At 47.7% G+C, this 25,500-nt stretch overlaps 1 long non-coding RNA gene across 13 annotated transcripts in view; it reads right to left on the bottom strand.

Annotated features, from left to right (window-relative positions):
- The window catches only part of LOC107319466, an 81,694-nt gene that overhangs the window by 6,963 nt on the left and 49,231 nt on the right, over nucleotides 1-25,500 (bottom strand). For 10 of the 13 annotated variants that reach the window (XR_004308627.1, XR_004308634.1, XR_004308629.1 and 7 more), the window contains 3 exons: nucleotides 21,451-24,583; nucleotides 5,913-6,011; nucleotides 1,906-2,051 (listed from right to left, as the gene is read on the bottom strand). This is a non-coding gene — a long non-coding RNA (uncharacterized LOC107319466). Of the gene's footprint in view, nucleotides 1-732; nucleotides 1,281-1,905; nucleotides 2,052-5,912; nucleotides 6,012-21,450; nucleotides 24,584-25,500 lie in introns of all 13 variants that reach the window. The other 3 variants (XR_004308635.1, XR_004308638.1, XR_004308639.1) reach the window with 3 other exon arrangements.

Genomic DNA, 25,500 nt, shown 5'->3' with positions numbered 1-25,500 from the left:
TAATGTCTGGGTTACAAAAATAGTTTGTCAATATAAATTCCTCAAGGGCTGTTAAACACAAAGAGTCCAGCTTGGACTCAGGAATCTCCGTAACCACAGAGATGGGAAAGCATCTTGGGGCAACAGTACAGCGTCTTCTTTTCTTCCTCTTTCCAAGGCATAGGCATAAGCTGCTGTCAGACACAGAGCACTGTATAGCACGGTTCTGACTAAAAAGAGTGTAAGACTTTTATGTAACAGAGCAGGATGTGCTTTGATTGGGAATCTGGTAGGAGAAAGGTAAGAGCTGTGTTTTTATATCCATCACTTTCACACCAAAAGAAAGCAGTTAGACTCACCTGAACTCAATATCAACACATGGAAAGGACAGGATGGGAGGGGGACAGAGTAACTGTAAGAAGAAACAGAAGCATGATTCCTCCCTGCCATGCTCTCACTGCACAAATCAGTGCATGGATACCCGTATACATACAGAGAACAAAATGTGGGCACACAGTGACACACTCACAGATTCATTCATCCTCCTCCATTCATGCTCACAAGCAGACAAAGCATGCAAACTGCCAGCAGCAGTCTTCTCCAGCAGACAGTCTGAAAACAGGCTTGCAACATGCAGTTCTGCCCACATGCTGTGCTGTCTCTTCACACACACACACACAGTGAGAACAAAGGATGACATGGCAGTAAAAGGAACGATATCTAGTTATGTTCCTTCAAATGAAGTGAACGTACCTCACTATCACCGAATTAAGTGAAATAAACCATTTCCACTTTGAGTAATAAGGAGAAAAGTACCACTCGGATTCTAAAATGCTGCTCTCCTTCTGGACAAGCCAGCTGTGCTGAGCAAAATTCTGCTGTCCAGCACGCTGAGATCTGATACTCCAGCACCAGCAGCACGTGGCTGATTTTGTCTTCCAGTGCACTGAGAATATTGCACTATCAAGTTTTTAAAATAGACATAATTCTTCTGGTTTAAGGGGTGCTGAAAGAGATTAGAAGCAGGTGTCGTGAAGGAATGATGCAGATTAAGCAAGTAATCCTGCACAGATTTTCAGGATCTGCTCTCTTCATATCCCAGAATCTGTTTGCCATCTGGATCTGATCACGGCCTGTAGTCAAAATCCTTTAATGACTAAAGGTGCCTGAGTGGACATCAGGCAGACAAACACAAGGCTGAACCGACATGTGAGCAGCGTGCTCTCCCAAGCCAGATTCACACGCAGAAGGAATTGTGCAGTCTGAGCAGTGTCACTCCTGGCAGCTCTGAAATACAGGGGCTGGAAGAGAGGAGCTGTATGAGGGCAGGGGACCAAAAAAAAAAAACAAAAAAAAAACCAAAACATAACAAGCACAGTAAGTGGTTGGTACTGTCTGAAAGACTATCACACAGAGATGACAGGCACAAAAACTGCCCTGCAGGCCTCCTGTCAGGTCCTTAGAGCAACTCCCATGGCAAATGTCTGCTCGTCCTGGAGCAAACTCAGGATTTCAGACACACCATCCTCTGTCCGGGCTCACACACGTCACTGTTACACAGCTGGGGCAGCATGTCCTGTGAGGTGTGGTCTCCCTCGTGTTCTCTGCCAGCTGCCCATTCCCCTTCTCTCTCAGGAGAAAAGCAGCAGGATCAGCACACAGCACATCTGTGCATTACAGCAGTCACATCCTCAGTCAAGTGCAGTCCAAGCACCTATTTACAGTCAGCAGAACTGCAGCCATCTCCCCAGTTCCCTGGACTTTCCCTCCTCACTGTGTATTGACAGACTTCACTTTTGCATCCTTAGCCCTTCCTTATGCTGTCATTTAGGCAGGAGCAGCAGATTATGACCGCTGCCGTGAATGCATTAAATAAAGTTCAAATCCTGGCCTGCCAAGACAGACCACGCTGGCATCTTCTCCTACCTGTGTCCGAGCTTCCTCCTGCAGCTGGCGGTGGCCTCCAGCTCCTGGATGAGCTGCTGGATCTGGCTGCATTACTGCTCCGGTTCTGCCTGCCTCTGCCTCTGCTTGGTCTGCAGTTGATAGATCCTCTGCTCTTGAGCATCCAGCTATTGACCCGCCCAGGGAAAGAAAGAAAAAATGGAAAAAAAAATCAATTAATACTAAACGGCTTAACAAAACCCTGAACAGCACAGGCCTGATGCTGCTGGGGGTGGGGATTGTCGGGAGGAGACACCCCCGCACACCAGCTGCAAAAACCTGATGTTCTGGGGACAGGAAGCCAATATGGTGGGTGTGATTGGGTGCATACCTGGATATGCCCCAGGAAGGCTGGGAGACAGCTACATGGGGTACCTGCTCCTTGGACATGGGGCAAGGGGGGGCCAGGAAGGCTGAGAGCAACTGAGCACACCCATAGTTATAACTGATGGCTGAATAACCGGTGCCTGATCCAGCCCTGTGCTTCGACTCCAGGCTCCTCTGCCCTGGGATGAAGGCCCCTCCAGGCACTTCCTCTGTGAGCGAAGGGGAAGGGAGCACAGTGCCCATGGCTGGCCCTGCCCTCCTGTCCTGCTGTAACAGCAGTGGGCTTGGAGGGCTTGGTGTTCTCATTTCTTGGCATTCCCGCTTCTCGGCATTCTAGCTGCAGAGAGTTCACACCATGAGGGAAAGAATCGGGAGTGTCAAGCAAAATGCAATTAGCATGACAAGATGCAGATATTGATCCTCAAGAGCTGGCGGTGCTGCTGTGGCCCTGCAGCGGAGCAGCTCCTCCAGCACTGACAGGAACCTCTGAGGCACTGCTCCTCTCTGCACTTGGTGGTACACGGAGCACAGCAAGGGCACGGCATGGTTCCTGCCCTGCTCACAATAGGGAGACAAGAGAAAACAATGCCCACATGGCCTGAGAACTGGTTTGCTCGGTGATGCTGGCGGAGGCTGTGCCATGCCTGGCCATGACAAAGGGCTCCATCGTGCTGCAGGTGAGAACAGCGCTGCTTTCACTTCTCATGGGTGGCAGGAAGCAGCCGAGCGTTCTGGGGAAAAGGACACTCTGCATCTACGGGATCACAAAGATGAGACATTCTGAGGGGCACAACACCACAGACTACTTGCCAAGCCTGGTCTGCAAGCAGTGTGGGCAGGAGGAGCACCTTGAGCTCTGTGGGCCCATTGTGCTTGCACTGAGTCACAGTCTCAGCCCTAAATGCCTTCTGCTGGCCCTGCTGCCCGCACCCACACTGCTGCCAGGCATGAGGGGCTCTGCCAGCATTGTGGGTATCCCAGAGCACACGCAGCCACTGAGGGCCCCAATTATTGTTCACTGTCTTACTAAATGTAGAGAGAATTTTGCTGTTAATTAAATATTAACTGATCATGTAAAAGATATTTACTGAAGACCATCACCTACCTGTCAACATTCACTAAACACATTAATAATCAATTTGCATGTAATTAACATTAAATGATTTTAATGTCTACATTAAAGTCATATTGAAGACTGTTATCAGGGCAGTGGCCTGCATTCCTCCAAGCCACACTTTGTATGCACGTAAACCATTCAGCCCCACAGTGAGAAAGGTTACAGCTGTCCAGCATGATCTGCACCGACAAAACAAAGGAAGCATTTAAATTCTGAGTGGATCTAAGTGTGTGTGCATGTGATTGTGTGCCTGTACTCTGCAGTGGTAAAGGACACCTTTGTGTAGAACACGGGATGCCTTCCACAGCTGCCCACAGGCCTGAAGCTGTACCCACACAGCTAATCTGAGATGGGCTGGAGATGGAGAGGAGCTGGCAGGTACTGGGGCCTGACTCGAGGAGTCCTTGACTCCTCATTCTATTCTCACTTTTGTTTTTGCATGCGCTTCTGCATGAGCACCAGCAAAGCCAGAGGACATTTTAATGGACAGTATAGCACGCAGGAAAAACAGCCCCTGCCAGCTGCAAGGCAGGTGAGTGTGTTCTGGAGGCAGAATAATTCCTGGATGCTCAGTGTCATGCGGCTCTCTACCAGTCTTCAAGGAGCAGAAATGCCTGCAACAACAGCTGTCACACAGCCACATGAAGCAGCATCTCTCTGTGGGTCTGAGGCAGCTGAAGGGCTGCATCCTGCTCAAAGCAGTGCTGCCCGTTGGAGCTCACCTCCCTCACCCACACCACTGGGAGCCAAGCCCACCCTTCCTTTGGCCCCACACAGACCCACGGAGTGCTCTGCTTGCAGCAGGCAGGAGGTGGCATGGTGAGGGTGAGCGTCTCCCGCCCCCACTCCTTCTCCTCTCATTTAAGTGGAATCAGTTGTGCCATTTCTGCTTTGCTTTTCAAAAGCAATTACTTTCATGTCATTTCTACAGACATTCACAGAGAGCAAGAGAGTGAGGGCTTGATTATCCCCCCTCCCATCCCCGTCCTGTGGCTTCCGCAGTGGCGGTGAAGTATTAAATTAAATGAGGTGTCTATGGAGCGGCGATGGTTTCAGGTCAGAGGCACTATGGAAAGCTGTATGCTGCACTGCTCCTGTATATGTAAATGGATATATTAAAACCACTGATGTCAACTTGCAGCACTCATCTCCTCTGCTCTCGGGTGATCAAAGCTGATTGCAGAGGCAATTACTGCAAAGGAAAAGAAAATCACGGCCTCCTGCTCATCCCTGAGCTACCGGAGTTTAATTGCTTAGTGTAGCTGAAGCTGCCTCTCCATCTCCCTGGTGTGCACACGCACACATGTGGGAGCAGCACGTGCCTGGAAACACAGACAGGAATGGATGTTTTTGGGGATGGGCGATGAGAAGCACCCCAAGCAAGGGGAGACCACAACATGAAAAATAATGATGCTTAAAAATGAATTAAACCACTACAGCAGGCAAGGCTGTATCTTAGCAAGATGCTCGATCGATAACACCAAAAGAAAATCAGGGCAGCATAATACATGCCCATAAGCCAGCCTCCCTTTTTCTCTGCTCTCTGGTCTTAGATTCACGGTAAGACTTCTTCAGCCATTTACAAATGGTAGCTAATCAGGCTCCCATGGCCTTGGGACACAGACCATCATCAAGACCTCTGTGTTATGGCTGGAATGACCCAAACGAGAGGTACCGGGGTCTGACCTGAGGAGTCCTCAACCCCTCATTCTGTTCTCAATTTTGTTTTTTCGCATGCGCTTTTGCATGAGCATCAGCAAAGCCAGAGGACATTTTAATGTAAGCACAGCACTCGACCAAGTCACAGCCCACATGGTTTTGGGAGCCAGTCCAAGCAATCTGGGTGTACCACAGATGTCAGTGCCGGTCAGATGTCTGCTCTGGGGGCTGATCTCCTCTCCTTTCATCTAAAGGGCTTCTGCAGTGTGGAGAGCGGGGTCAGCTGGCTTCCTCCTGCATGTCCCCTCTGAACTGCCTCCCTGCTGCTGCATACCAGCACCCGTTTGTATGCTCATCCACCACTGAGCAGTGCGCGCAGCTGCCCCGGCACCAGCAGACCTACTGCTATCTCCCATTATTGCTACAGACCAGTTCCTGACATTGTGCTGTATTCCCATGGGACTTCCCTGACAGGTACTTGTGCACCCCACACAGATGAGGCTCACAGTGAGTGAGGTGAAGCTAACAAAGGCTGCATTGCACTGACCTGCAGCGAGTTGTGGCTCATGAGCACATGAGGCCATTCAGGACTGTCATCTTACCCACATGCAATGTCTGCAACTGGTAACAGGAGAGCTTAGGACATGTTAGTGAGTGCATACTAATAAACACATGTTAAAGCTCTGCCTTGTGCCTGAATAGGTGCTGACAGCTGTGTTGCTGCTGCTGCTGCTGTGTAAGCATTTATAAAATCTCTGAGCTGGCCTGGCCAGATGGAGGTTTTCTGTACAGCTACATCAGATTAAATCACTGCAGCACCCGATGAAACAGAAAGGCAGCACACTAACAGAAGCCTTGCTCCCCATGCAGCCAACATGATACTTACATACATGGAGAATGGGAGAGACATCCAGAGCCGGCTGCTTCGGAGTGCCTGGCTTTGTACCCTGTGAGCCTTGCAGGCTGTTTGGGTGGAGCAGGATGCCTGAGCAGAGAAAAAAAAAAAAAACAACTGAAGAGACCTTGCTGAGAAGGAGCACAAACTGAAACAAAGCCTGGGCAGTGCTGAGGAGCAGGGCTGCTCCTCTCCTGCTGCAGAGCAGCCCTACACCCCAGTGCCCCCCCTTCCCAGCTGGAGGCATGCAGCTGGTGCAAGGACTGTGTCTGCCAGTAAAACTGCATCTCTGCCTGAGGGGTACACGTCTCTGCAGCTGGGACACACCTGGAAAGCTGCAGCAAAGAAGGGTGCAGTCAGCAGTGGGCTGTGCTGCCAGCAGAGCATCACAGTATAGTGCCACAGATATCAAGAGGCAAATTTACAGAGCAGCCTGGAGACACTGCTGCTTCCCTGTGACTTAAGAAGAAGCTGGAATCAGTAACACTAAAGCAGTGCAATCGAACTCAAACAAGGCAGACCCCCCAGGAACTGATTTTCTGCTGTACTTTTATTCTCCCAGAAGAATGCACACTGCTCCCAGCCTTGCTGGGCTCAGGGGCTGTGTGAGACAGCCCTCAGCTGAGCCTGGGGAAGGACAGGCAGACCCAGAGAAAGAAACGCTGCAATGCACGTCCAGAAATGAAAGCCAGCCGTGGCTCCCTTTGCAAAGGCAATGAATTGGAACACCTAATGCTGAGGGCAGAGCAGCCATCCAATGGCATCATTTGGGAACCCTGAGTAGCTCCCAAAACATCAAGTGTTATATGACTGTAAGTGCTATGTTACTTTGTCTTTTGAATTTTTAAGCCTTTTCAGGGTTTCACTTTTGCAATTTTCTCCTGCAGCACTACAAGGTGAAGTAGATTTTATTTACTTTTTGAACAACAAATGAACACTTTTCTTCCTGCTGGATTCTATAGCTGGAAGAAGAAGCTCTTAGAAAATCCCCAAACCCAGGAGTAAAACCCGGTAAGCTGCTCAAGAGCATTGGGAGCTGTCAGCAGTGCCAGCCCAGCCAGGGCCTTCTCTGTCTGCCCAGTGGGCTCTGCCGTGTGTCCCTTTCTTTGTGGACCTGTGTTTTCAGCCCAAGGATGCAGTTCTCTGTTGGTTTTTTTTTTTGTTTGTTTGTTTTGTTTTGTTTTACGAGCTGTGTCTTTTTGTTTCGCTGGGAGTGCTCAGAGCCCTTCCCCCACCTCCTCTTCCACTGCTGCTGCTGGTTTTATTCAATTCAACACTTGAGGGAACTGCAGATGAAATGTCTCTGAATCTAAATTGCCCACAATAGATCTAACAGCCTTTTTCCCTCTCCCCCCACCCAGACTCTCCTCAGACAGAACGCTAGAGCTCATTGTCTCTGCCTTACTGCTGCAAAATACCAGCACCAGCAGGGGAATGTAAGACAGGAGCTCAGCACCCACAGTCCTCCCTTGTCCAAGCGAAAAACAGTGTGCATCAAGAGCACACGCCACCTCCTCTACTGGGAAGGGTGCAGTAACAGATGGGGCAGAGGTGAATTGTTTGCAAAAAAGCAGCTTGAATCCAGAAGATCCCTGCATGCCCTTGTTACATTCTGCTCATGGCCATGTGTGCAGGCCACTGTGAACAATGACAATACATGCATTTTGCAGAGCACAGACACTTGCAATGGCCTCTGGGGTCTCCTGCATGTAGACAACTGACACTCCAAGTTAAGCACAAGCTACTCCAGACAGTCTCAACGCTGCACACAGACATCCAAAATAAACCAGTGCCCACCACACCTGGGGGCAGCAGGCAGTTAGCACGTGTTTCTTTGGAAGGCACCACCCAGAGCATGGAGCAGCAAATCCTGATTATACCTCCACAGTCACAGACAAGGGAGGGCTGTGGCAGCGGCTGAAGGGCGAAGAGGTCATCCAGGTTAGCAGATAATAGCTCTGGTATCTCCCTGATGAGATAGAAAAACACGCTTCTTTAAAATGGAGGAGAACTCTCTTGCTATTGCTTGTACCTTTGTGCCAAGCACTGACATGCTTTGAGTAGGACAAATGATGCCAAGCAGCCAAATGGCATGTGAAAGTACAGGAAGTGCGCACACTCTTTGTTATGGAGGGATTGAGTACAATTCTTGCAGAAGAACTGTGCATGTCGGCAGTAAACAGAGCACATCTGCCCCAGACTTCCCGCGAGCTCCTGCAACCTTTGGACATGTCACCAACCGTGCTGGTATTGAAAAGCAACCGCTGCTTGCTTCTGCGCTTGCCCCACTGCTGTCCACCTCCCAGGTTTCACCCTCAACCTCAGCAATAATGAGTGTGGCACGTGGGATGGTGGAAATGGCACCAAATCCTTTGTAAAGGGAGTTCTGTGGGCCCCTTCTGTTCCCATCTGAACGGCCCTTCATTTTCTCCAGTTCGATGTTTGCTGATTGTTCATGCTGTCTGGAGAAGCTTTGATTAAACCTCTTAATTTTCAGCTAAGCTTTTTCTTTCCAAAGGGCAAACCCTTGACCTAAGAGCATAGAAAAGTGGTCAAAAGGAAAAATAACAAGGCAAAGAGGAAGGAGGAGTAAAAGCTGAGATGCAGAGGCATTAAAAGCTTGTCATTACACAGAGAGAGATTCCTGCAGCGGTTCTGCAGAGCTCTGACCACTGCAAGACCAAACACTGCAGCTGCCCGTGCTGCTGGCACTGCTCTGCTTGGTTTCCAGGTGCCCTCAAGTCTGCCCCATAGCAGAGAGCAGGGCACTGGATAGCAGTGCTTCCAGTTTCCTTGCAAGGATGCAGAGGCACTGAGCTCTTCTACCACCATGTGCTATCAGTGGACACTTCAGGGCTTGTTTCTGAGACACCTGCACCCACACTTGGCAGAAAAGTGCACACAGGATGCTTTGTCATTCCAAGCCATGCCAAGAGGTCAGGGAGAGCAAAGCAAAGACCAGAGAGAGTAACAGCTCTCCAGTAAGGGCAGATCTAGGTAACTGTGACAGCCAGGCTTTGACAAGTTCCCTTCTCGTTTCATTGACATCCACAGAGCTCTGCCCGGTGATACCTAATCCATCCCCTGAGACTTGAACAAAGACTGGATGCAGAACTACAGTTACACACAAATGCCATCACCTTCAGTCAGTGCTGGGAAAATTAGATGTTTTTTGCCCTTTGGCTGCAGAGAGAAACATTAAAATGTAGGCAGAATATTACTGAACAATAAATATATTCTGCGTGTAAAGACAGAAAATGATAACTATATAAGGTATGAAATACTTCACTAATCTCAAAAGCCTGTTAATCCCAAAACTTAAAGACAACAGTTAAGAAGTGTCAACTTAGCAATTTCAGTGCTATTTGAAGAAAAAGTTTAGACTGTGTTTATTGCACAACTGTGGATGACACCCATTTGCACACAGATATTAAAAAAGAAAACTGACCTCTGTCCTGCTCCCTACGTCCTCCAGTTTTAACTGAAATTCATTCATAATGCACAGATTTCATAATGCACAGATGGTCAGTATAAAAGTCTCCCTCATAATGAAAGCATATGTTGAGAACAAAAGCAAATAAATGGGGTATAAGAATAAACATACCAAGAGGCACCATGCTGACTGCATTATAGATTTTCATATTTAATTAAAAGAAAATCTGCCTTTGGGTATCTGTCATAAGAACAGAGTCCTGCTTTGGAAGCCACAGACTATCTCAGATCTGCAGCAGAGCTGGTCACTGCAGAATCTGTGCCCCCAGGTGGGCCTGGATCACTTGGCTAGTCAGGATGCCACCGAGGATCGGTCTCTCTGAAGACCTGTGCCTCACCCCCATGGCAGAGGGGCTGTGGCAGCATGCAGCCAGTCTATGTGCTGGGGCTGTGAAGCAGGACTTCCTATACAAAGTCACGTTGTGTAGGAAAACAACACGAGGTTCAACCAACAAAGGAAATGAAAAGTAGCATGGATGCATTTAGTGGAAAGAGTAAGAAAAGTGTTGGCTTTCTCCTCAACAGAAGGGGACAGTCATTGACATGTGATGCCAAGTAAGACAAGTCCTTCACAGCATTTTGCTCTTGTTGATCTTTTAAGGTTAACAGCACACAGAGGGCTATCATAGTCGCTACCAAGTACAAAGAGGCAGGATTTCAGGCTCAAACTAAGTGGGATACAGTTTGATACTTTCCAAGTATCTGGACATAAGGAGTCCCAGCATAGGGTGTGTAAAGAAACTGCTTCAGGCAATTCAGTGCATTTAAGACCTCATGAGCTATTGGGAGACTGACAAACAGCAAACGGTGTCTGCCTATGACAAAGAAGTAGAGGAAAAACAAGTCAGAAAATTATAGATCAGCCAGCTAAGTTCCAACTTTTGGAAAACCAGTAACTAAACAATTTCTAAGTGCCTGAAGATAGCAAGGAGATGGGTAACAGCTAACATACTGTCCTGCTTTTCTACAGGCAGCAAGCACAAATAGCTATGATCTTAAATTACATGGTAAGAGGTTAAGAAAAACTTTTTAGTGGAAAGGATAGAACTGAAATTCATCGTCTCAGGCTGCAGATCTGTGAGGCCTCCATCCCCATTTTGCAGGTCTTTAGATTCTTGCAGCTTGATGTTTGTTACTCAGGAAGACTAGGAAGTGTCCAGCAGTAGACTCTCAGTTTGGAACAGAAGCTTTAGGTTTTGAAGACAGAAAACTTCTTGGACTTTTTTCTCCTCCAACAACAACAAAAGAAACCAAACAAAAACAAACAACAAACTGGTATTTATCTCATCTTTTAGATAAAGGTTTGGAAAAAGTAGTCAGCAGGAAACTGAAGCAAATCAGAAAGGAATGCATGATTTTGATAGGCTGAGATGGCTATCATAGATCACTCAGCCCAGCTTGGGCAGAGAACTCAGGAAATTTGGGTTTATGAAATCTATATATTTTGCACTGAAATGCTGGATCGCTTCCCCTTCACCTCAAGCAAAGACCTAAGGAAAACAACTGCCATGGTCCTGGTAGCTATGGCCATGTTACTACTGAGCTCTAAGCCATCATGGTTTCTGCTGGAAAACAAAAAAACTGACTAAAATCAACTCTTTTGCTAAGTGTCTTGGTTAAGAACACCAATGAAAAAGATCTCCATAAACCAGCTGCTTTTCATATTGTGACCAGTGCCACAAGACAATCCTGATTACACAACTGTGTCTCCTCAGAAAGCAGCTGTGAACTCGTCTGCTGCACTGACTGGCCGTGACTGCAGGCAAGTCGTTCTGTAGCCCTATGCTGGGAGACTGAATAAGGAGCAGAAACATCCCTGGAAGACCTTCAAGAAGATTGTTATCAGTCTGTCTTGAGATTTCCTGAGGAAACAAATTCCCCATCTTTCCTCCAAGAAGCATCTGAGAGACAAACATGAGGGAAGGGGAAGATTTGATACACATGGCTGTATCATCCACACAGTTCCAGGCGAGGCCTGTGAAGTCTGTCTGACTTACACTCAATGGAGATCGTGAGTATGAAGGAAAAGGTGAGGTCCATGGCTTTTGAAATTGGTGACAGTGCATTGATGGTTTGCTCTAGGGACAACAGGGGTATACCTGTCCATACTGACAACTTCAGGGTACCTGGATGAAAAAGGGCAAAGTGTTGCTAACCACAAACACGGTTTCAGATTCCACTTCTCCATTTCTGCGGCTTTAGCAAGAGAACAAAGCTCGGCTCAGTCCCCCAGCCAGGCACAAGAGCTGCCTCTCAGACACTGCCCATAAAGCCCAGCACTTGGCCGTGCTGTTTGCCCTGCAGCTCAGCCCCCATGACCACAGCGCTCCTGAGCAGACCGTACCCCCAGCACAAACTGCCACTTATTAAATACTGCTCTGAATCCTGCTTGTGTACCTGAGAGAAATCACTTGCCTGGAGAATGACTTGCTGCTGAGATAACGTGACTCAAGTGAAAGGAAACAGAGGGGACCTAGAGAACATGAAAACAGATCACAGGAGAAAAAGCTTCAAGGAAACAGTGCAGCAAACAAAAGATGCCAGTCTTACAGTGCTTTATCAGACCCCTGCGCCAAGCTGAGTGCCCACGAGGAGGGGTCGGGTCCTGCTGTCGCAGTGCCCCCAGCAGCCCCGCATCGCGATGGAGCCGCTCTGGGCAGCACCCTGTGCCCACCCCGCACCCGGGAAGGACCCAGTGAGACTCAGTGCTGTGCGGCTGCTCCAGCACAGATGGGCTGAAGTAGCGGGGGGAGGAGGGGGGAGGGGATTCAGAGGTGAGATGAGAAAATATCGCACCGACAAAATGAGAAGAATGGAGGAAAACCTTAACCTCATTCTGCAAGTCATAATGGCTTTGTCAAAATAAGAGTCAGAGCAAATCCTCCTCCCGCACACCTTCCCACTCCCGGAGCTGTTCAAGCACAGACATTTTCTATTAGCTGCAGACTCTGCATGCATGAGGGAGAGACTCCGGCATAATATCTGCACAATAGCACCTCCATACAAACACTGCGCCAGTAATGGGAAATTTTAATGATGTAAAGCAGCAAGGTCACACGGTGTGTCCAGGCAGCCCTTGGAAAGGCGCAGTCTCTCCAGATATTATGGAGGAAAGCTCAGAATTGCTCTTGGTTCATTAGGCTTTGCCTGAGGGGTTTTCTTCCACTATTAACTACAAACAAGGTTCAGGTTCTTGTTACTGAGTTTCGTGCATGCAATGCAAAAAGGTGAAGGGGAAGGTTTACCAAGAGCCATTTGTAAATATGCTAAGACAATTCAGAGGCATTGTTTAAATCCATCAGACATCCTGTGTAGTAAGTCACCTTAAACAAGAACACTGAGCAAGCTCTGTCAATACAGCAACATCTTTTTCAACACGGAACTTTTACATCAACACCGGCAAAGAGTCTGTGCATAAATTACACACAGCAGAACATACAGCGCAATTTCTTTCCCTCTAGGCGCTGACACTGTGTTCCCCTGCAGCCTGCCTATTTCTCCCAGCTTTATGACCCCGATGAGATGAGCTCTCACTGTTTTTTTCCTTGTTACATTTTGATATTTCAAAGCATGGCCTGCTTCTCACTCCCATCTCCCTGCTCCACATTATTAATGAATTGGAAAGCAGACATCATTAGTTTTTGGAGACCATTTCTTTTAAAATTTACAGAACCCTTCATCTGAATCCCTAGAGCCAGTCTGCTGTTCTCATCTTAGAATCTTATTAGCATCATATCTCCTGGATCCTGCCATGCAAACTGCATTGCTATGCACTTTCTAGCACTTGACCCTTTTGCGGACGGAATTAATTTCCTCTTTGAAGATAGAGCAGCATGCTGTTGTGCTTGTTAAAGAACGAAAACTAAAACTAGAAGATGAGAAACAAGCAGATATTCTCAGTTAAATTGTAAGATTTTCTATAGGGGGTTGAGAAAGACTGGTCAAGAGAAATAATAGACTGATGACGCTTTATTACCAGAAACATCTCCTAAAAGAGCATGCAAATAAACCGACAATACTCACTGGGAATTTTTTTTTATGGTGTGCTCGCTCTTTTTATTCTAACATCATTGTCTTTGTCTGTAACCTTTCAGACCCTCCACCTGTTTCTGTGTGCAAAATACCAAGATTTTGGTTGTTAAATTAATGTGAATACTACGAAGAACTAGAATCCGCTTCCTGCTTGGGGCAATTAAAAGGTGCTCAAGCTGTATTAAAATACACAAACAAAAAGAGCCCTTGCAAAAAGATGTTATTCTCTACAAGAATAAAATGCATAGCACCACGAATACACTGACCTCAATACAGCTAATCCCTCCAAATGCCCAACATTCCTACATGTGGAGTAAATTAGAACATTTAAATTGTTCTGTGCTTGGTTTGCTATTTTTAGTTCTGTAGCTTTCCGTCTATTGAATAATTTTCCCCTCACAATTTTGTTTCTGATGTGCAGTTTTTAGCAGCGATGTTTTCTATGACTGTTATAGAGGAAATTCTTTTGTTTGAAGGCTTAATTCCTTCCAGAAGTTCATTAGGAATATGCTAATAAAGAATTGTATGGGTTTATTGTTAAGTAACTTGCAAAAGCACAAAACCAGAGAGCACAGAACGTCATAGTAAGGCCTAAGCCTTTACCAGCAAAGCTACCAGATTGGACTAGGGAATCAGAAAGAGTCCTGGATAGCTCAGACACATGGAAGCAGGCTGGGTCACCAGACCACAGTGATGGCTGAGCGGATTGCTATTTCCCATGGCTGTGCTGTGGTCCAAGTGAAAGGAGCTGGGAGGAATCCAGCTAGACTCAGCCACACTAGGGAGCAGCAGCTCCTGGGCAGTAATCCAGCAGTCCCATCAGTATGAAGTCAAAAGAAAGAAGAAAATTTCTGAAGCATGGTGGGAACTGGAGGCAGGTCAACTTATTCGTAAGACCTCTGCCTATATCTGCCTTGTCCACTAAAGCCAGACCAGAAGCCATCCCAAGAGATGCTATTTGCTCTGAAGTTTGGACCTCCTATAGCTCACACAACTGCCAAGTCTTGATAACTACATCTAGGCACAACAGTGCAAAAACTGGATGTGTTTTCTCACACGCCACAGTCTGAGTAATACTGAGTGAATGAGTATCATGTTCATCACCTTATCCTTTGCATATCCTCCAAAGCAGCATGAGAACTTGTGGAGAAATGTCACTCTATGCTTTACTTTACTACCCATGTTCTGAAAACACAGGGGATGTTCATACAGGCAAATGGCATTAACAGCAGTAGCACAAGTACCAGACACAGACTGGCAGAGAGCTTATGAATAGTACGATGAATGATCTGTAGCAAAAGCCATGGGCAAGAACTAGCCATTAGTTTAGGGCTTAGTAATGCACACTTCAAGTCCATTACTCACCAATCCATCAGGCAACCTGCTAAGGAACTGAGAGATTCCAGCACTTTTAAATTTGTAACGCAGTGGCTGGCAGCCTACACTACATGCCCTAGGTTAGAAGGGCATGGAGAAAGACAATTCATTTTGTGTCATAGCCAGTATTTCTTCTTCTCCTTTTCTGTGTGTACTTAAGAAATGGGCCTTCTATTACCTGCAGATTAATAGCAGAATAATCCTCTGGTGTCTCTGTTAACATCAACTACTAAGGAAAGCTTTCAAAGAACTACCAACCCTTACTGTTTTCATTAACTGGACTAAGTGTGGAGATGTGCATGAGAATGGATTTGATTTCTTAATTCAAGAATAGTGCCTTAAAGTAGAACAATTACAAAGTACTTTTAGAAAACTGGATGTGACAGAATTTAGGTTGCCAGCATAATTTGGGACTTACTGTATAATATGGACTCCTGTTAACGATCACACAGTGCCCTGGATTCAGACAGTCGTAAGGTAGATAATGCATACAGGAAAAGTAATCAGTATTTCCTTTTCCCTCACACAAATTAGTGTGTGGCTCAGCTTGTATTTACTGCATGCTTTTCAGACCTCACGCAGAACACTGGTATTAATTTCCTTGGGGAAATTTCTAGGATATTCATCACTACCTAAATTCTTCAGGACTGTTACCTAATTTCAGCACATTCATGAGGAAAGAGTTTTGCCATCGACACTTTAAGAATGCAGAAATCCAAGTATTAGCTGAGTCCTCTAATTTTTGGTGCTTGAATTCAGGTGTCTACTTCTGATCTGTGAAGCACGTAACAACTTTACAACACTACACCATGGACATATTTGATTTGTTTTCCTTCTCTGGAATTAGTCTGGCAGGAAGGAGGAGAGGGGAGAGGACCCGAGGGCGCGTGCTGCTGACAGCCAGCAAGTGGGAATCAGGAGATGAGGAGCGAGTTGCCAGTGACAGTGAAGAAAAAGGGAGAAGCTCTGAAGAAAAAAAGGATCCACAACAATGGGTGGTGAGAACAGAGGGGTGGGAGACAGAAAAATGGAAGAATGAATGAGAAATGAGAAAAGAACACAAGGAAAAGAACATAGGCATGACAGAACAGGAATCAAAGCCCTGTCCAAATTAAAACAGCAGCATTTGTGAATCAGTTTAAAATGATTTAACCCAACTGTTGCAAAATCTAGAGCAAAGTCTTCATTTGGGTTCAGAGCAGCTTAATTAGGTAATTAATCAACACATGCCTCTTTTAAATGAGGATAAGAATATTTAGAGGGGATTTCTTGCCAGTTAAATATTTCATTTTTAAAGACAATTCAAGTTTTAATATGGAGGATGCTTCAAAGAAACAGCACAGACAAAGAACAAAGAGCAAAGAAAACAGAAAATTCTTAGCTATAGTAATACAATTGGGAAATCAAGGCTAAAACACTGCAAAAATCCACAGGATCTCCCTTCATCTGTTCTAAAGAGTCTGCTGGGCTACAGGAAGGGAGGTCTGGGCAGCCTTTGTGCCTGGGACTTGGTTCCTTGCACCCACTTAACATGCTGACAAGCACTTATTGGGTGCTTGCATGCTTGGCTGAGAAGCACATGCAGACATTCGCACCTTGTGCTTCAATGTATACTTAGCAGCTTATGGCCTCCTTTGTGAGGCCTTTAAATATTCTGGTATAGGACAATTCAGTCGGTATGGCCACATTTTGCCAGAGCAAATCCTGCAGATTTGGTTTATGTTTGTTCTGCAGCTCTGTACTGCGCTTGGCCGGCTGTGTACAGGCGGAGCTGCCTGAGCGCTTACCAAGCCATGCCAGCCACCTCGCCCTGCCCACACTGCTGCTGTTCAGTTCTGCCAGCACGTATCCTGGTGACTTCCTGTATTTTAAACACCCATCTGTATTTCACCAATTGCTTCTGCATTTTCTCAGTGAAAGAGAAACTGAGGGTGCACACGGCCATGATCCATCTAATATAATCATCTGCATGTAACCTGCGTGCCAAGGAAAGAAATAACTCAGTCTTGCTTGCAGGACAAACATGTTTCTGTTAGCTACTGCTACGTGAGGAACTCTGCCAGCCACTTCAAATGAAGGTACCGCATTCCTACCTGTAGAGGCACAGCACTCTGCTTCCTCCTGGTCCCAGGCTCTCAGTGCCGGAGCTCCTGCTTCCCCACCACAGCCTTGTTTCAGCCAGGACTGCCCACAGTTGAGTTCCTACCAGAGAAGCTCAGCTGCAGCTCCAGTGCCACCATTTCAACCCTATCACTGCTGGGGAGCTGCAGTTATCACCGTGTGTCATCACCTGGGTTTCCTCCAGGACTGGGCTTCCGTGCACCAATCACACAGCTGAGCACAGGAGCAGCTGTGCTGCTCTGAAGTTTGCTGACTGAGCTCAGGGTCACCTGGGGCAGAGACCTGGCACCTCTTTTGCCTTTTTCTGATTGTGATTTGCTTACCTGAATCGAGTATTTGACCAACAAATAAGTCGCTCTTTTAAAAACAACCTGAGGCCTCATTACTTCTTGCTTGATCATTTGCCCTGGTGAGGCTGAAGTGAAAAGTAAACCAAGCCACTGCTGAAAAAGTACAATGGTAACCTGAATGTGGCCTTGGTGACCAAGTCAGGTCTTGAGAAGCTACAAAAAAAAAAAGTGTATGAGAGCCAGGTTCTGCAACAGCACCTTTCTCTGCCCTCCGGGTTATGCACACGACAGAGCACAGACTTAAGTCTTTGGTCACATTCCTTTCCTGAAGCAGACCAGCCTGGGATCTTCCGAGAACAGCCAGCTCTGGTCAGACACAAGACTATTGACTGAACCTGTTTGAAACATTCAGCACATTACTTTAGTCCTGCCTCTCCGTGCTGATCTGGCAGAGAGCTGAATCCAGGCTGCAAGACCTGGATTAGGGAAATACCCACATGTCCTGGGGCACCAATGCCAGGGCTGCAGTTCTCCCTACAGAAATTAGATCATTGCAGCTTGCTTTGATCTGAGGTGCGGCACCAAAGATGCCACTAGTTTTTGTCTCTCTTCAATGAGACACTCAGCTGCCTGCAGCTTGTGCCACCAGATTCTGAGACCAGAGAGTAAGGAATGAATCTAACACATGGGCTGCATGTTGGAAATATGAGTCGAAGTAATAGTCATGTCTCTGTGTTATAATATATTAATGTTTGCAGAGTGCAAATCGGACCTAGAGATGTAATTTCCACCTTAAAAACGTATTCTGTTTCTCTGTTGTCCCTTGCTCTTTCTACTTGCTCTTGCAAACAAGAGAGTCAAAACTGTAAAGAATGACTCGAGGTATCAATGAAGATAGAATTAATGGAAAAACCAGACCTGGTATTGTAGAGGACTGCTCCCTAATCAGCCACAGGGTTATGCAGGTTTCCACCGCTGTGGCAGAAATGAGGAGGGAAGGGCACACAACAAGGAAGCAGGAGCGGTAGGGATTCACCTTGAAGGCTTTCATGCGCATGAACTCACACACACACAGAACAAAAGCAACTCTGCTGTGTCTATGGGGAACTCTCACCCTCAGGCTAACCCTAAAGCAAGCATTAACCTACTTATTGCACCTCTAGGCAATTTGCTGGGTGAGGAAGCTGACTATTTGGGGAGGAAGATCTCAGATATTCTCAGCACAATATCCCCGTCTACTGCTGAAGTACAGCACATGTTCTGGATCACCAGCATCAGGTCTGTTGATCTGCCTGCCCCCCCCGTGAGGCAGAGAACAGGGACGTGACCACCTGCCCCACGCATGAAGCACCCTCAGACTGAAAGAGCAGCACACTGCCTGTCACGTGGCAGAAATGCCAAGGGCTCTGCTGTGGAGCTCGGACTCGCTCAGGCTTTGCTGGTCAAGCAGCATTTGTCCTTTCTTAAGATTTATCCTGTGCCTCTGGACTCAGAAAACCTGCCACTGGCCTGATTGTCACTTTGCATCTTCAGGAACTGCCGTCAGTGCTTCCATGCAGACAGGCAACTCCAGATTCAGTAGATATTGCTGTCACTTTTGGCACCAGTCATCATGCTGCTGCCCTTGAAACACACATATGTGGATGCTGGAGCAGACCATCCCCGTCATTAGTCTGAGTACAGCACTGTGATCAGCTAAAGGAAGCGACAGAGAACACCAGACCACTGAGATAGCAAGGGAAATAAGTGCACTGAAACAGGGCACCAGGACAGACAAAACGTGAGAAGGAATGACAGATGGCATGTGGCCGTGTGAGAGCAGGAGCCGGGGCAGGATGTGAGCAGGAAATAGGGTGGGCAGGCAGGTGAGAAAGGGGAAGGCACCAGCTGAGAGCAAGTCCCAGAGCTACAGCAGGAACACCTAATTAAGGTAAGGCTGGCCTTCCCTGGGAGCTCTCAGCAGTGCTTGAGGCGCTGATAGCCAGCAGTGTTTATGTACTTTGCACTTGGGATTCCATGTTTAGAAAAAGAACACAAGGTTCCAAGAAAGGAAAACCACAAATAATTCCAGCTAAGAGTCTAATTCTACGCAATCTGCTCCTTCAGTTACTGAAACAACGAAAATATTCGGTTGAATTTTATTCTTCTAAGATATTTAACCATTTAATTGCCAACCAGAGTTATGTCTACAAATACAGACCAGTTCCAGTGGACCATGGCCTGACAAAGGTCATAAACAGCACTTTCTGGTGGTCAGGACACTAACATCAGGCTAAACACTGAGAAGGATCCTGATGTTGATGTCAGACTTTAGCACCTTGCCTTGTTTCTCTCACAATGCTCTAATTTCCTGTGTCTGCAGTGCATAGACAGTATCTGCCTGTAGCACCTCTGATGTTTTAAATCAGGCTGTACAGTATCATCTCGCTGAAAATTTGTCTTCATTTGAACCCAGGCCCAGTGCCCTGGCTGCCATTCTCATTTCACGTAGGCCAGGAACAGAGGAAGTGCACGTTGCAGCCTGTCTGTCTGACCATGTTTTGTTATATACATTTTCTCTGTTGTACAAGTGATGGGCTTGCTTCCATTTAAAGCCTGCAGCCAGCTTTAATCTACTTGGCTGGGATTAATGAGAGATTTGTTAAAGATTTAAAGATTTTACACACTTTGCTTACAACTGTTGTTATCTACAAATAAGCCCCATGCAGTCAAACTGTTCTTAAAGTCAGGCACATCCATCAGCCGTACCCAGGCTGGCAAAGCAACACTGATGGCTGACACCTGTTGTTGGCAGACAGGTGCCTTCAGGGAACTGTTCAGAAAGCTGCGCTCAGACCTCTGCCTCCACCTCATCCTTCCTGCGAAATAGTGGACAAAGCTGGGGTGAAGCTGACAACTCAGAACATGGGTTACTACGCTGGCATCAATAGTTCAAGTTGTTACGGAACTGAAAACATGCAGGAGTGGAAAATGAGAAGTGTGTCCAATGCAATGTAGAGAATTGTAACTGCGGTCTCCTCCCATTAACAAATATGTGGTAAAGAACATTAAATCTTTGCTTAGACTTGGCCTTCTGCAGACAAGACTAGTAGAGCAGTCTCTTCCCTTATGATGAGTCTTAAGTAGCCCAGGTCAGGAACACATTTCAATAGCAAAATAGATGCCATTTCACCATCAGCATGGATTGGTGTGTCAGATGGCATTACTCCATCAGGGTACAGTGAAATTCAGTGAAAGCTGCAGGGAATCCCTCAGATGCAGCAGGTGGGGAACCAGAGACCAAGCACTGGAAGGCACAGGCAGAAAACAAAAGTTTGTCAGGTGCACTCTTCAGCTGGCAAAAGCCACCATCCATCTCTCCTCACAATAAGTCCAACCCCTGCTGCCCCTACAGACACTCAAGACATTCCTGGTGGCCCTGAGCCAGTGCTTTGCACAAGCTCCATGCCAGACTCAGCTGCTCATCCACTAACTGCAGCAATGTGGATCGGAGCTTCTTCAGTGCAAGAGAAAGACACCAAAGTGCAGCAGTTGTAAGCAGAACACGCTTTGGAGTCTAAATGTGCTGCTGCCTTTCACTTTGTATGTCAGAATAGAAGACGTGCCAGTTTTGCCCTCTGTGTGCCTAGTGCTGGGGCTCCTTTTGTATCCCCACACCAGGAATCCCACAGTCGCATGTAAGTGCACAGTTTATGAAATCATTTCACTATGTTGGAGAAGTTCATTATGACACACACTGCTGGAGTCAAGACCTGTACTCTCCAGGCATAGACATCTATTAAATAAACCATACAGAAACATACCTTCTGTTGAAACAGATTGCAAATGAGACATGCATCACTTTAGATAGTAACTAAGACACACAAGTACTTTGAAAACGGAGAGATAAGCACGTGTGTTTTTTACAACTGAAATGCATATTCTCAGGAAAATCAAATCACACTTCCTTGCCCACAAGGCATTTCAGGGGCCTCCCAAAGCTGGGACTCAGAACTGAGGACACCTACCATGGAGCTGCCCCAGCCCCATGGCTCACCTGATGCACTGGGACCCCACAAAGATGTCCCTGCTTGGACAGCCCCTGACCCACACACACCAAGAACTTGCCGCAGCTGCAGTCACAGCGGGGCTTTCCACGAGCAAGTGTTATTATTGACTCTCTCCCCCTGTGCAAATGACTCAGAGCTGCAGCACCCCCGTATGAACTGACAGCCTACCTGTGTTCTCCGGATGCTCCTGAGGTCTCCAAATATGCAGAACGAACATAAACCACACCGGTCTTGGCACTTGTCCTGCATTTCCAGCGTGTTCCAGAGACCTTTTCAGTGCTGAAATAGCCTCTGCCTGCTCAGGGCAGGAAGACTGAGGTCAGTCTCCCAGGGCACTGCCAGCCCTGCACAGACCTTGCTGCTCTCTGCAGGTCAAGGTGGGTCTCTTGGCACAGGTTGCGGTGCGTTATGGATGAGCAGCAGTTCCACCGTGCTGTGGGAAGCAAACACCTACACCCACTCCTTGCACACTGTGCCCATGGAGCCAGCATGACTGAAAGGCACAGCCTCCCTGCTGGGAAGCATCCAGACAGATGCAGGGATGGAGCGGACGGCTCACAGCTGCGTGGCTTTAGAGTTCTGGTCCAGCATGCAGGTCCATCACCTCCTGGAGAAGTTCAGAGCAAGCAGGTCCAGGCTTGGCAAAGCAAGAAGCAGAAAAGAAAATGAGGGGGACAGTGTGGAACAGGGGGGGCTGGCTTCTCATTAAGGAGCATTTCAGCTGCTGGTCTGAAGGAAGACTTTGAAAAGAAAGCGCAGAGCCCTCCTGGCAGGGCAGCGAGCCCAGCTGCCCTCCCCACGTCTCACTTTTTATAAATTCTGGGAAACACTTTTAGACAGACACTGGCACTCATAAATTATACAACTCATTTGCATATTCCAGTCATGAGACATTATGCAAATGTGACCTGATTTGCATAATGGATTCCTCTCGTCGCTTCACTTGCTTCATGCTTTTAAAAAACAAAATGAAATAAAATGAAAGCACGAGAAGGTGGAAGCGATGAGTTCCCAGCCCCGCTGCATCTCCTCCCAACCGCACCGTCATTCACCAGCAGAGACCGGGGCGAGGGAGAGCAAAAGCGAAAAAACAAAGCCCTCACATGGTGTATTCCGCCTGTAATGACGACCATCTAACTTTCCCCTGGTTGAGATTCTTCACCCCAAGTGACATATTGGAGCCAACCGAGGAGACAAAAAATGCCCTGTAAAACAGGATAAGCAGAAAAGGGCAGGCTCCCCGCCTCAGCACCTCCAGCTTGCGTGGATGGGAGCCCTGCCATGCGGCCGAGCTGCCCTTCTGCTGCCCCTCCAGCAGAGCCCGTGCAGCCATCGAGCGCAGAGGGGAGGGAGCATTGGGATCGTTTGTCGCAAAACACGATGGTGACATCTTGGGCAGGATGAGACGGGCACACATCAGCTTCCCTCCGCCGTGCTCCAAAGACAGAGCCTCCGCAGCCACCCAGCTCTGCTGCGGGCGCATCCCTGCCCCCCTGCACCGCACGAGAGGCAGCGCCGTGCCAGGCGGCTGTACCCTGTGGGAAAAGTTAACTGTAATTCTTCAGCTTTTAAAATCAATTAACCCGTGTGTTAATTAACGTCAAGTCGACGGGAGGAGGAGGAGGAGGGGAGAGAGGGAGGGAGGAGGGAAGAAAAAAAAGCTGCAAGGGCGGATGGCAGAAGAGTTGGCACAGTGCCATCCATTCAGTGGCAACGCCACAGTTCCGTGTGATAACGGCAGCGGGTATATGTTACGGGGGCCCTGTGCGCGGGCCAGACAGTGCGGTAACGCTAAGGGAGATTATCCAGACCCCCAGGAGCAAGCGGCGCGCAGCGAGCAGAGGCGCGAGTGCCAGGATTACAGACGAGGCTCTCCGCCGCCAGCCCTGCCTTGGACACGCTCGGCTATGGGCACAGCGCGCCGGCTTCCAGCACGTTTCCCCCTTGAACGTCATTCTGCCGCAGTGGAGCCAGCACAACGGATGCTTTCACACCCCGCGAGACAAAGGCCGTCGTCTCCGCCATGACACCGCGCCGCTCCACGCCGAGGCCGGCATCTTGGAGGCTTCAAAAATAAAGGGAAAACAGCAACGCGGACAATAAAGATGGCAAAAGAAAAAAGCTCAGCAACAACCCCCTTGTGCCCGCTTTCTGTGCCAGGGGCAACATGGGCATCTGTCGCAGCAGAAGGCGTTTGTGAGGGGCTTCCTTTTTTTTGTTGTTTGTTTTTTTTCCTTTCCTCTTTTTTCGCAAGCTGTTGTGTTTGCCATTCAGGTTCGTTTACAATTAATTCCAAAAAAAGCCCCACCACACCCAGCCTGGGCAACAACAAACAAAAGGGAGCAGCCGACATCCAGAGAGAAGTGCCATCTGAGGCTGCACCAACGTGGGCGACGGACGGTGCCATTCACCATTCGGACAAGCCAAGGGAGAGGTGCCAGCCCTGCAGCTCGGGAGGGACCCGAGAGGGGAGCACGAAGGTCTCCAAACAGCACTCCGAGGGAAGGAAGGAATACTGCTGTCATAGGGCAGGATCACAGTTGCACACAGCCTCTGCTGGGAGGAGAGGGAATGTTTGTAGATAGCGAGATGCCTGTGTATGCACATACACACACACAGAGCAGTGTGCGTATGGACACACATACACACATGCACACAGTGCCTCAGATAATTGCAGATTAGATGTGTGTGTGTGCGCGCGTGTGTGCGGAGATGTGTGCGTACTGCGTGCACACATACGTGTGTGAGGATGTATATTTGTGTGCACGTGTGTAATATATGTACGCACACATGTGAGGAGATGTATGTTTGTGCGCTTGGGAGAGACACATTCACACACATACACACATGCAGAGACACACACACACACATGCATCCACACAATGTGAGCATACATCCCACTTTTTGACCTAGGTATACACGGAAGACAAAATAAAAATCATACTCCAGCAGCAAGCAGGCAGTCAGAGATTTATCTACATTCACTGCTATCACCAGGGAGATGAATGGGGCCGATCTGAAGCCCTTTGCAAGATCTACTATAGGAGTGAAGGAGGAGGAGGGATGCCACACAGACATGCACAAACTTGAAGACAGAGAGATTTGGAAGGTGCTACTTGTGAAACCCAGGTGGCACTCCGGAGGGCGAGCGAGGGAAAGAGCCGCACACACTCTGCAGGGGCCGGAGGGCTTTTGGAAGAGGGCGTCAAGGGACAGCTGGCTACTTACGTTGTGTTGTCTGCGCTGCTGAGGATCCTGCAAGGTGTTCTGTTGGCACCGGGCGCTGAGCCAGGGAAGGGCACTGGAAACAAAAGGGAGAGACAAAAAATAAAGTCACACAGCGGGAATATTAATTGCCTCTCTTGCGGATTTTACAAAACACTCAAAATGTTTTCTTTTTGCTGGTTTTTTTGTTTGTTTTGTTGGTTGTTTTTTTTTGTTGTCGATGTTGGTTTTTCTTGTGGATTGGCGAGGTTCCCCTCTGCATGGAAAATACTAGCATGGGATTTACAGCCCAGCTACAGGGCTCGGGATTAACAGCGCTGGCATCTTTTGGGCATATTTTTTCTGTTAATGAATGAGCTTTCGCTGTTAATGAGGAATAATCGTTTGGCTAATGAGCTTTGAAACATTAAGAGAAAAGAGGTTTTTTTTCCCGTTAATCGCCCTGGTGCGACCGCATGGATGGATTACAAAAGACAGCAGTAGGAACGCAGTACAAAGGGGGGGAAACGTCTCCTGGAGTGGGATAAATGCAGAGATGGGTGATGCGTCCCCGCATCTCTCCTTCCTTCCCTTCCCTCTCTCTCTCTCTGCCAACTGCTATGGGTTTCCATAACTCCGCAATCAAAGTGGATATTCGGGAAAGATCATTGTAGTCAAACAGCGGAGTGTCGGCTGTTAATGTCTCCAGTGTTTAATCATCATACAGTAGAATGGTTTTATGCATATTTCATTTGCATATCATTAAGCTGCGTTAGCGCGGGACGTTCAGAGCTGGAGAGGTACAAAGTTGGGGGGAGAGAGAGGGAGAGCGAGAAAGAGACAGAGGGAGGAAGGTCCCTGTGATGCCTATCTTCAAAAGCAGGCACTTGCTCCATGGTCTGTCTTCTACTTTTTCTAAAATGATGGTGTCTTGGAAACCTTTGAAGTTGGATATAACCCTGGATTCTTCTAATTTCAGCAGGGTGATGTATTAGAAAGGGGTAAACGATGCTG

This window comes from Coturnix japonica, chromosome 11 (genome assembly GCF_001577835.2).
Source record: "Coturnix japonica isolate 7356 chromosome 11, Coturnix japonica 2.1, whole genome shotgun sequence".
Classification (NCBI taxonomy): Eukaryota; Metazoa; Chordata; class Aves; order Galliformes; family Phasianidae; genus Coturnix; species Coturnix japonica.
This window is presented reverse-complemented; position numbering and strand designations above follow the sequence as displayed.